At 41.0% G+C, this 12,936-nt stretch overlaps 1 long non-coding RNA gene across 1 annotated transcript; it reads right to left on the bottom strand.

Moving 5' to 3' along the window:
• Nucleotides 1-1,235: 1,235 nt before the first annotated feature.
• Nucleotides 1,236-3,647, bottom strand: LOC121393156. Its single transcript, XR_005960779.1, has 2 exons — nt 3,013-3,647; nt 1,236-1,742 (listed from the first exon to the last, which is right to left on the bottom strand). It is a non-coding gene; the product is annotated as an uncharacterized LOC121393156 (long non-coding RNA).
• Nucleotides 3,648-12,936: the final 9,289 nt, after the last annotated feature.

The raw sequence follows: 12,936 nt of genomic DNA, 5'->3' as shown, positions 1-12,936 counted from the left end.
GCAGAATTCTGCACTGAAATCCATTTCTCAAAAGAGCAAACATATTTTTTTATATTAAATTTTGAAATCTGACATGGGGCTAGACATTTTGTCAATTTCCCAGCTGCCCCCAGTCATGTGACTTGTGCCTGCACTTTAGGAGAGAAATGCTTTCTGGCAGGCTGCTGTTTTTCCTTCTCAATGTAACTGAATGTGTCTCAGTGGGACCTGGATTTTACTATTGAGTGTTGTTCTTAGATCTACCAGGCAGCTGTTATCTTGTGTTAGGGAGCTGCTATCTGATTACCTTCCCATTGTTCTGTTGTTAGGCTGCTGGTGGAAAAGGGAGGGGGGCGATATCAGTCCAACTTGCAGTACAGCAGTAAAGAGTGACTGAAGTTTATCAGAGCACAAGTCACATGACTTGGGGCAGCTGAGAAATTGACAAAATGTCTAGCCCCATGTCAGATTTCAAAATTGAATATAAAAAAATCTGTTTTCTCTTTTGAGAAATGGATTTCAGTGCAGAATTCTGCTGGAGCAGCACTATTAACTGATTCATTTTGAATTTTTTTTTCCCCATGACAGTATCCCTTTAATGATGGAGTTTGAAGTAGAGAGACTTTTTTGGATTCATCCAAACCCCCGAATCCTTAGTGAAAGATTTGGCCGAATACTGAACTGAATCCGAATCCTAATTTGCATATGCATATACGGTTCTTGACTGCATTCTTTCTTTTTGGTCCTAAATAAACTCCTATGAGGTTAAAACTAAAACATTTATATTGAATCTAGGAAATGCTGCCAGCTACACTATCACAGTTCCAAGACTTTGCTCGGTAGGAAATAAACACTCAGTTCTCATCTTCCCCTGAGGCACACACAGGATTATGTCTCCGTTACCGTATTCCTACTGGTGAAGAAGTGCCCAAAATTTTCTTTTGCCTGCCACTGATTAAGATGAACTATCATAAAGAACCTCCATGAGTGTCTCTAGGCCTTAAAACATTTGTATGTTCTCAGCTGGTGAATAGACAGTACATTGAGATTTTGACAGTAACTGATAGGTGGAAGTAACGGTTAGTATGTCTTCAGCCTTGCTGGCCTTCACACTGGTTTTCCAGGAATATCTCAAACACCTATGGACCCTGAAGAATTCAGCCTCTACATAACTTATTAAAATGACCCCTTTTAGCTAGGCCAGCAATATTCATGATTTACCCAATTCAAACATTGTCAGAGAAACAAAGAAGAGATTAAGAGAGTGAAACAGAGTTTAATCAGTGACCTGTTATCTATAAACAATGTCCCTTCTGACTTAAGAGTGGCATATAATTCCTTCCTCGAACAAGGTTGGTAGGCATGTTAGAATTAGGGAACAATAAAGAAACTAGCAGTAGTAAAGTAAGACTTCCTAGCTAGATTAAAAACAGGGAGCAATCCTTGGAGTGATGATCTTCAGTTTCCATGTTGCTTTCTTTGTACTGTTCACAGTTGTTTGCTCAGCTTCCGCACTTGCCTTTCTCTGGCTTCAAAAGCCACCTTGGTGTCCATCAACTCATTGACAGAGCGCTTGACTTCGGAAAGGTCCCTTTCAGCCTGCCCAAAACGCTCTACCAGGTCCCTGTTCTCATTCCTCATATCTTCACAGAGCTGCCGCACTTCATCATTTTGTTGCTGACACTTTGCTCTTAGAGACTCGGCCTCTCCCAAAAGGGCCTCCACTGTGCGAACAACTCCTTCCAGCTGCTCCCTTGACATGTCTACAATTACAGAAACGAAGATCTAAACAAGGTGCTTTACAGTCAGGGCTCCTAGAGTGTGTAGACAACATGTCAGTGTTTTTATTAGAGGTTAATGTGTTCTGTGGATGAATTAGGCTGAGCCTCCAACTTGCAATCCCTATCATCAATGCCCACCATTCATTACACCATTTTTCCTCAGATTCTGCCTTGCTTTACCGATTGGCACCCTTTTGCTTCCACTACACTATGGCTTCTATTTTGTATACAGGATCCTTCAGTCAGAATGTATTTTTTTCATAAAAAAAGTACAAGGAATGTAAATATTTCCCTTCTTTAATTGTTAGTTCAGAAGAATATTTACCGTATATACTTGAGTATAAGCCAAGTTTTTCAGCCCCCAAAATATGCTGAAAAACTCTACCTCGGCTTATACTGGGGTGAAGCGCAAAAACGGTCGCTGGCATCTAAGAATAGTCACCAGCATCCAAGAATAATCGGCGGTGTCCAAGAATAGTCGCCGGCGTCCAAGAATAGTCTCTAAGAATATTCGCCGGCTTCCAAGAATGGTTTCAAAAACGAGACGCTGGCACCCTCCAATGGGAGCAGAAACCCTCAATCTTTGATTGAAACTTACCAGAAGCTGCTGCATTTCTCACCCTAGTCAATAAGCTTTCCCAGTTTTTGGAGGTAAAATTAGGTACCTCGGCTTATACTCGGGACGGCTTATACTCGAGTATTTACGGTAACCCCTCCTACAACAGACCAATAAGGCAAAAAACAGAAAGTGGAGCAGCATCCTTAAAGGCAGATCCTGTATGCATGATAAAAAGAAACAGCCTGTAGACACAAGAAGAAAGGGGTATAGTGGCTAATTATAGTCCAGTATTAGAAACCAATAGCAAGTTTAATTTAAAAAGTGGTCTTAATAGCAACTACATCTACATGACAATGCGTAAACTTCTATCTTATATAAAGATGCTTAGAAGAATATTAGAAACTATCCACACTGAAGCAATGCTCTGCAGAGAGGTGCAGGGCAATGGAGCAATGCTTTGGAGTCTGGACTTGCTGTAGGATTACTGGAAAAAGATACAGACAGATGAGGGAACAAAGTAGTGAGAAGAGATGCAAAGTGTGGTCTATTAGCTTAATGGAAGCCCACTTCAGGGTAGCTGGAGATTTACTGTAGCTTAGAACCATCATGTTGGGCACAAGAGGAAAGGACAGGGACATTGCCGAGATGTTTTTTGGTGGGAATAATTGTGGTGTAATAAAAAGCAAAACTCACCGTAGAAGCGGCTGCTCTGCTTCAGGTAGATATGGAGTTGAGTTAAAGGGTCCAGTGTTGTGAGAGGGGTGGTCACTTGGTCTATAAAGCTCTTCTTTCTCAGTTCTCTCTCTCGCTTTCTCTCGTCCTCTTCTGTGACCTCCTTTACCTCCGACTCTCCCCCTTGATGTCACAATCCTTGCGTCACTTTATAACGTCACCCAATGTGTCACTTTCTGAACTAGTTTCTATATTTATCTCTGATCTCTTGTCTGTTCACTATGTTTAACACTTTCTCCTAGTCTTAATTGTCTCTATTTCCTCTCTGGTGCACCTCACTAATACTATGTACTATATGGTCACCCTCTCTTGGTCTAGTACTCTTTCACCTGCTCCCCTTTCTTAGTCTACTTTCCTTTCTCTATCATTCTGTGTCTTTGGGATAATGCTGTAGTTAATCCTCCTCATCTCCCAATCCTAGTAAATTCCCAGCTGTTCCCTCTGTTTAGATGTTCGTCACTCAGCTCCTAATCACTCCATGCCGTCCTTGCTCCACCTCTCAGCTCAGTCTTTATAGTTGCAAGGACTTGCTACATCTTATTGTGAAAAGCAGATATACTGTAATCACTTGTAACCCAGAAGCTGATCCTTAAAGGGATACTGTCATGGGAAAAAACATTTTTTCAAAATGAATCAGTTAATAGTGCTGCTCCAGCAGAATTCTGCACTGAAATCCATTTCTCAACAGATTTTTTTATATTCAATTTTGAAATCTCACATGGGGCTAGACATTTTGTCAATTTCCCAGCTGCCCCAGTCATGTGACTTGTGCCTGCACTTCAGGAGAGAAATGCTTTCTGGCAGGCTGCTGTTTTTCCTTCTCAATGTAACTGAATGTGTCTCAGTGGGACATGGGTTTTTACTATTGAGTGTTGTTCTTAGATCTACCAGGCAGCTGTTATCTTGTGTTAGGGAGCTGCTATCTGGTTACCTTCCCATTGTTCTTTTGTTTGGTTGTTGGGGGGAAAGGAAGGGGCTGATATCACTCCAACTTGCAGTACAGCAGTAATGAGTGACCGAAGTTTATCAGAGCACAAGTCACATGACTTGGGGCAGCTGGGAAATTGACAATATGGCTAGCCCCATGTCAGATTTCAAAATTGAATATAAAAAAATCTGTTTGCTCTTTTGAGAAATGGATTTCAGTGCAGAATTCTGGAGCAGCACTATTAACTGTTTCATTTTGAAAAAAAATTTTTTTTCCATGACAGTATCCCTTTAAACAGTTTGCAGTGTAGCTTGTTATGTATTACGAAGCATCTGAGTGCAAGCCCTCTGCAACTACAGACAAAAAACACCCAGAAAATATTGCGGAAATAGCCATGTCAGAGACTGGGAAATGCAGAACAGCAATTTTACCCCTAAACGTTGTAGGCCATGGATACAAAATTCCTGGTGGGCCAAACAATGCTCCACTCAGTTTATAAACTGAGTAAAATAAAAACCACAACTCTTCATCAAAAAAAAACTCATGTGAAAATATTTCCCCTTAGAGCTGCCACAATAAGGCCACCATCCAGGAGTCACACCACTTTCATGGCCAATTGCTCCGGTTCCAGCACTATGGTTACACACTGTACTATATTAAGCAAAAAGAACTGTAGTAGCCACATTTTATACATGGGGGTTGATTTACTCATTTTCATAAGCAAGTTTATTCCGCAAAGAAAAAAATCTTGAATCATTTTCATTACTTTAAAATACTTACATTTTTTGGTAATACTGCATCTTCCTTTTCACAGTTTTAAAGGGGAATTATTCAAACATATTTTTATGAGTCTGTTGGCAAAATTCACTCTGGTCAAACAAATCACCTTTAAATTAACATTTAGCATGAGGTAGACACTGATATTGGGAGTTGATTTGCAGATGGTTTTCATTTTTTATTTTTGGTAGTTTTCAATTTTTTGTTTAGCAGCTCTCCAGTTTGGAATTTTAGCAACTGTGGTTGTCAGGGCCTGAACAGAAAGACAAGGAATAAAAATTAGCAATAATAATAAAATTGTAAGCTCACAGAGCAATGAGTTTTTTTCGGTTTCTGGGGTCAGTGACTCCTATTTGAAAGTTGGAAAAATGTAGCAGAGAAAGGTAAATTATTTCAAAACTATTAAATAAATAACGACGACCTATTAGTAGGAATAGAACATACAATAATATGCTAAAAGTTAATTCAAATGTTCCTTTTACTCCCTGTTTCTGTGCAACTCTCATGACAGTGGTGTAACCAGTGATATACAGGTACTCCCCTGCTGAAAGGTCTATCCAGAAAGCAAAGCAATCTAAAAGAAAAACCTGAAGCAAGAGCTCCCTCTTTTGGGCACAGTAGAAAATAAAATGATGAGTTCTGCAGTAGTTGGTAATAAATTCTATTTGGACAACCTCAGGTGGCAATTTTATGAAATAATATGTTGCATTTTAAGAAGTTTAATATTTTTCCATTTAGCAAAACTTTTCTGAAAGTCAAGAAATTGTGGCATTTTACTTATAATAAACATGTGCCATTCTCTAAGTCCCTTGAGGCATCTCATGCAATGCGGCCCTTTGTTATGCTGGAAGGGGGAATCGCTAGTGCAATTGTGCTCTCTGCACTAGAAGAGCCAAATTTTTGGATTAATAACCCGAAATTTGACTCTTTATGTTACTAGTAGCTCCTTTTTGGTGCACCCGTTAACTTATGGGGCGCTGCTGACTGAGGCGAGTTTCTCAACTTGCCGCATGATTACAAGTTCCCCAAACTTATAGAGAACATATGGGGAAGCCCCAAGCTCATAGAACCCGGTTAGGCCCAGGTTAGGCCCGCAACCGAACCTAACCTGCCCGCATCCGACTTTCGGGACGCTATAAACTGTGGCATGGGTCCCCCATTAAAGTAAAATTTAAAATATTAGTGGTCAGGGCTCTATAAAAGTAAAAACAAAACACTGTGGCCAGGGATTTAAAAAGAAAACCAACAGGGCAAAGTGGCCGTCGCTAGTGCCAATTCGCCAGGGACTTTGCCAATTCACTAACAGGCGTAGAGGACAATTCGCTAGCGAACGAGACCGTCGCAAGCATTCATTCGCACCCTATAGCCAGCCCTATCGCCTCGACAGGCGTTTCGCTACAATCAAGAGCTCTTGACAAAGCTACGATTGTAGCGAAACGGCTGACGAGGCGCGGCACTGGTGAGACGGGGCCCCTCTCATAGGACCTGCAGTACAAAGAGGCTTCAAGGTGGAACGGACAGCGGGCGGATCTAACAGACATCACATGACCTGGCGATATTGTGCTTTGGAAAACGGTCTGTGTGAATTTTCCTTTTGACTCAAGCAGGATTTCACATTCAGTACAGCATTTATACCACTGACTTACTAGCGCTGGGCTGATGTTGGCAACACTGCGATGGTTAAATCGCTAATTAGGTTGATGGACTGACCATGTCACGTATGGATACATGATCCCAGTAAGAGCTAAATCTCACAAACAGACCATAACAACTGAGCACTTGATTGTTCACCATATTGAGTCCCTGGTTACAGCACAGTCTGGACCTACGGATTTGCGCAGAGACTCTGATAATTATGGCCCGGTTCATTTTACACCATGTCGCATACGAATGATGGCTTATTAGTCATACTGCCCAATTCAATTTTATATTTCTCACAATATACTGCAAGGCCTCCATTTTGAGGGACCAGCTCATTAATAACCAAGATTGGATTCAAGTTATTACCCGTTGCTTCGGTTTCTATGTGTACCATTTAGGAGGACATGATGTATGCTACGTAGGCTTTTTTAGCCATATTACACAGTGTCTTTTGCATTGAATAAGCAGTTGGGGTATTTTACATGCATGCACTTTTCTCACACTTGATTTGCGATTAATGGGAAGGTGGGACCTAGTGGTTCTAGGAGAGGGATCCCTTCTCCCATTTGCAGCGCTGCTTGTTTTTAAGTGTATGTTATTTTAATTTATTTGTCGTGGCATGATTGGCACCAGGGGCCCCCCTTACAAGTTAAAAAAAAACATTGGGGCCCCAGAGAAATTTTTTTTTTAAAAAATTTGGTGGCAGGGGCCTATAGAGTATTAAAATAATACATTTGTGCCTAGGGGTTTAAAAAAATAAAAAAAACACACATTGGTGTTCAGTAGAACTGAACTCGTGGCTTCAGGACTTCAATTTAGACTCCTTTTGTGACTTAGGGCAGTACAGCTGTGCCCCTCTGATGGCGTTTGTTAAAAAACACAAATAAAGTTTGTTAAAAAACAAGAATGTGGCAGTGCATTAAAGTCTTATAATTATAGAACTGTGATTAAAGAAGTTATATTTTCGGCTGATTTATTGAAAATTTCTCCAAAACCCTACTAGTGTTGCACTTCTTTCCCAGAATGTGCAGGGGTACCTTGGCAATCACCAAACTGCTCTGTAGCTGGGGTAGCCACCCGGCCTGGCTGCTAAAAATGATGGTTGATCGGCTTGATCCCAATGTTAATAGGGAAAAAAGATAAATATATAGGAAGACCGGTATTTTCTTTCCAAAAAAAAGGTGGCAACCCTATCTGGTAGCAAAGGGCTGCAATTTTGATGTTTGTACCTCTGCTGCTACCAGTATTGTAATATGGGAAAGCTTATATAAAGTAATATGGGAAAGGTTATATAAAGTAATATGGGAAAGCTTATATAAAGTAATATGGGAAAGGTTATATAAAGTAATATGGGAAAGGTTATATAAAGTAATATGGGAAAGGTTATATAAAGTAATATGGGAAAGCTTATATAAAGTAATATGGGAAAGGTTATGTAAAGTAATATGGGAAAGGTTATGTAAAGTAATATGGGAAAGGTGTGGTTCTACTGGTATAGAAATATTTGTCCCAAAGTCATAAGGGTAAGTGTCACTACTCACAATTATTACAGTAAGTTCAAACCTAAAACCTGTATTTCTGTTCTTTGGGGAAAATTATGGCTATTACATTTTGCTTATTGTCAGGAACCGATATGCCCAGGCTTGTGAATTCATATTTCTTGACAACACATAGATCTAAAGTACTTCTAGGATGTAAATAAAATTGTGAAGAGTAAAGGTCCAATCTCAGCAACTGATGAATATTGATACAAGGAAACCAGAAAATAAGGATCCAGTATTTATGCAACTGAATTGGTCTGTTGACAAACCAAGCTTTCTCTGGGGAGGGTTGTGGGACAATTCTGAGGGTGACATAGTGGAGAAAAAGCTGGGTAAGTAGTGGGGTATATGGAAAAGGTGGGGAAATAAAGGCTGTATAAGTGAAAAAGAAAAATATATAAGAAGGCCGGTATTTTTTTCCAGAAAAAGGTGGCAACCCTATCTGTAGCACAGGGCTGCAATTGGGGTTGCCAGGTTTTCTGGAAAAAAATCCCAGCCTTCCTATGTATTTATCTTATATTTATATATATTATATATATTTATTCCCTATTAATAACATTGGGATCAACCATCAGGTCAGTAAAATACCGGCCAGGTGGCAACCCCAGAAGCAATCGGCTCCCCCTCACCTGCAACAAGGACATGTATGCTGCAATTTTTGGGATAGAAAAGCGACTGACGAGGGGGATTATGTATATATATATATATATATATATATATTATCTATATGTGTCCTCTATAGTTCTGCCAGTGGAATTTTAGTTCTGCTATAATCTCCTTTAAGTACAAGGTATGTGGGCTGCATAGATGTGTTTGTTACAGTGCGTATATATAAATATAGGCATCTCTGAGGGACGCTCCCCTAAAGTTACAACTCTTGGCACAGGCCCTAGGGTGTCTACATATAAACACAGCCGTGGCTACAGATTTTCAGTCTAATCCTGACCTGAGGGAATTACCTCAGGAGACAGAGGCCCAAGCTTAGCCTTACTCACTATAGGGGCTTTCAGTAAAAACATCAGTTTAAATCCCACTTTTTGCCTCACAAACTGAAACAAATCCTGCACAAGAGCTGTGGTGTAAATAGATGTTTAATGTACATTCATCTGTACTACTGAGCCAGCATTCTTGCACTTCTACTGATACGACAAAGAACATCCCTAAACTATCGTGTTGTAAGTAATGGCTAGAACTAGTCCCACATTATTTTGCTTTGTGACACAATGAGGGAGGTCCAGAGCTCAAGTTCCTTGTCATGACACTGACAGGCCGTCTCTCTCTCTGAACGACTCAGCTAATGGCCGTCACTGGGACCCGCCCCTTGTTACAAAACAAACACAAGAAGTGGCCGGTGTCATGTGACTTGTAGTAAAAGGCGGGCTGTTTGGTATCACACGCAGTCCTCTTACAACGTGTTTTGCATAAGACTTGCCGAGAACGCTGTGATTGGCTCTCCACTGAAACGTCACTCAGAGCTGGGCGGGGCTATGTTGTATATAGGGACAAGACTAGGCTCTAGTGACTGTAGCACACCGATCAAACTTGTCTTGTGAAGAAAAGTGTTTTTATTGGCTCACGGCAGACATAAAGTTTGGCAACGTTTCGGGCCACGCAGGGCCCTTTATCAAGCTGAGCTTGATAAAGGGCCCTGCGTGGCCCGAAACGTTGCCAAACTTTATGTCTGCCGTGAGCCAATAAAAACACTTTTCTTCACAAGACAAGTTTGATCGGTGTGCTACAGTTTTCTTTGGATGTTCGAGTTATTTGGACCTTGAGCAGGAGGTCCTGTGGACTGTTTAGCACCCGGCACCCGAGAGGGTAATTACGTTCAGGTGAGCACTCTAATTCTGTGTAGGCTCTAGTGACTGACACAGACTGAGAGCTTAGAGTGGAGTCACTTGACTGAGGTAAAAACATGAGGCTTTTGTGCTTGGCCAGTTATGTGACTGTGGGGCACAACAATAGAATATTTCATTGCTCAGGTTCCTTCTCTTACACAATGGGGGAAGGATATACACTGGGACATATCAAGGGACTGTTTTCTACTTGCACCGGCTGCTCCTTCTTTACATCCCAGCTGTTAAAGGGGAAGTAAACCCAAGAACACATTAGTGAAAGAAAAAAAAGGTGCCTTTTAGTTATTTAGTCATAGAGATGTGGGGCCTGCACATAATGGAGGCACGGAGAGCACAGACAGCGAGTCGCACAACTATGAGAAACGTTTTGTGTTTTCAACTTCTGTAAAAGCGGCAGTTTCTGACCTGCAGTTCTGACAGTGACACCGAGAGGCAGAATGTTGATTGGTAGCCTAAAACACAAGATTGGTAGCCTACCCACCAGCACACCCTGGTCTCTTCAATGCGAGTTGGTCTGATTCGTAGTCTCAGGGATCGGCACCCTCAATTATTAATGATAAAAAGAAGATAAACCGGCACTGCGGACTCCATGCAACTGGGACAAGCCCTGCGTGTTTATTCAATGTAATGTTTGGGGGCGTGGTGAAACGCGTCAGGCAGGAAGTGACGTCACGCGGGGACCACAGGAAGAGCCACGAGGGGTTTACAGGCGCCGGCATAGCCCCTTTACAGAGATTGCAGCCTGTGTAAAGATATATCCCTATATGTGATCGTTTCCTCATACTAAATGCAAGTGCAAATTTGTTTTTAATTTTTTTTTATATTTTTTAATAAACGTTGTTACACTATCCTGGATTTATCAGATGCAGTACTGCTTGTTTTTAACATGATTTAATATATATTTTCTTGGCATGGTTGTGAATAAATATTGCCTTTTAATACTATATTAAAATATATTTTGTCATATTGCATTACCAGCAGCAGGAGTCTTTGGGGGTTAAGTCCCAAATTTGGCTTATTTACATTTCATGAATTGTTTGAGGACACCCCAGCCACTCCAGCTCCTGGTTACTTCTTAAAGGAAAACTATACCCCCCAAACAATGTAGGTGTCTATTTAAAGATACTGAGTAAAACAGCTCATGTGTAAAACCCTGCTTCATGTAAATGAACCATTATCATAATAATATACTTTTTTAGTAGTATGTGCCATTGGGTAATCATAAATAGAAAATTGCCATTTTAAAAAATAAGGGCCGCCCCCTGGGATTGTAAGATTCACTGTGCTCACATACAAACCACATGTAAGGTCACATGAGCCAATTAACAGACAGAGTTGTGTCTTTTGCTTCCTCACTTCTTTCTGTTACAGTTAAGTGTTGTAGTATTTCTGGTCAGGTGATCTCTTCCTGTTACAGTTAGAGCTGCAGTATTTCTGGTCAGGTGATCTCTGAGGCAGCACAGATAGAGTCATGAAATGGGGGTTCAAGGCAAGAGATGTAAAAGGGCAATATTTATGTAAATATATATTCCAGTTTGGTAAGATTCTTTAATATGTCATTCAATTTGATATAAACTATCTGTTGTTTAAGTATTCATTTTGGGGGTATAGTTTTCCTTTAATTTAGTTTGCTCTGCTTGAGTTTCAGGTAGTTGGTATAACTTCAAGCATTTGCAGCAACATTTATAATAAAGACGCCCATACAACTTTAAATTACCCGCCCTATGCAAATTGACCTATGCATAAGATCACTAGAGAATTTTCGATAGGCACAGACGAACGCTAGCGAATCTTCACTATGAAATGCTCGCACTGCCAAAGTCACGCTAGTGAAAAGTCACCAGCATTCGGCGCCCAGGGGGCAACTTCGCATATTAGTGAATTAGCATAGTGGTACCGAATATGTGCCTGGCGAAGTGGTGCGTTGTGTGTGAATCGGTCGCTGGCGACAATTTGCCTTTTAGTGAATCTGCCCCCATGAAGGGGCAAGTCCAGAAGATTTGAAATAGTGTTCTGTCTCCTCCACATGTCTAGCAGCCTGGTGAGACATTGGGGTGAATCACATGAAGTTTGGTGGGTGTCATTTGTTTCTTTGTGGGTAACACATGCTGAGGCCTTTCTAAGATTCTCCTATAGTGAAATCCATTTGGGAAGGGGCAAATCATCCCCTAGAATTTGTTCCCATGACAGCATGTAAGCATGTTTAGCAAAGGATCTTTCTGGGCACGTGTTGAGTAATCCATAGATATCTGTGTCCTTTCCTGCTCGCTCGAGTTGTCATGATAATATCGAGTGGTGAGTATTCTAAGGGCAGTCCAATGACTTTAAGGACAAAATGCTTAATTTGAAGATATTGGTAGTACATTGTATTGCTCAGGCCATGCTTGATCTGGAGATCTTGGACCGTACATAGTTTGTGAGTCAATGGGTTGGCTTAGTTGTGGGAGGCCTATTCTCTGCCAGGGCTGTGCAAATGTATTAGCCAGGAGCAAAGTGCACGTTACCAAACAGAAATCTAATGCCATACACCCCTGATACCATAGGCCCATCCTATATGTCAGAAACGTGCCCCCACATCTCAACCCCATAAATCATCAGTCTGTCTTTGTTGTCAGCGCTCAGTCCACTGATGTCATTTGCACAACTCACAAGTTTCTGTGGTTTTGGCCGAGACCAAGGTTGGCAACCCTAGACTACTACATACAGAACTCCTATTCATAACACAGATATGGAACAGGAGAGAATGAAAGAGGGAATAATATATGAGAATGGCCTATAAATACGGGTAGATCCTGAAAAATAAAGTATGACATGGGTTTTCATGCAAGCTCAGATGAAGGGGCAGTAGATCAAACTGCTTGACCCAATCTGGCTTGGAATGTATGGCCAACTTGTAACTAATGGCGCAGTCTGTTTGATGCATCCTGCAGACGGAGCTTGATGCTTTATATCTTTATTTTAAAGATGCAAATGTTTTGTAGTGGTGAGGTGGCATTCATAATTAAATGTTAGGGGTCCCCAACCTTTTTTACTCGTGAGCCATACTCAAGTGTAAAATAATGTCGGAGAGCAACATAAGTATGCAAACAGTTCCTGGGGCTTTCAAATAAGCCTTTGCTTGGGAATTTGTAGCTCCTACTTG

Source organism: Xenopus laevis, chromosome 4S (assembly GCF_017654675.1).
Source record: "Xenopus laevis strain J_2021 chromosome 4S, Xenopus_laevis_v10.1, whole genome shotgun sequence".
In the NCBI taxonomy this organism is placed as follows: Eukaryota; Metazoa; Chordata; class Amphibia; order Anura; family Pipidae; genus Xenopus; species Xenopus laevis.
Note: the sequence above shows the minus strand (reverse complement) of the source record. Positions and strands in the feature narration are given on the sequence as shown.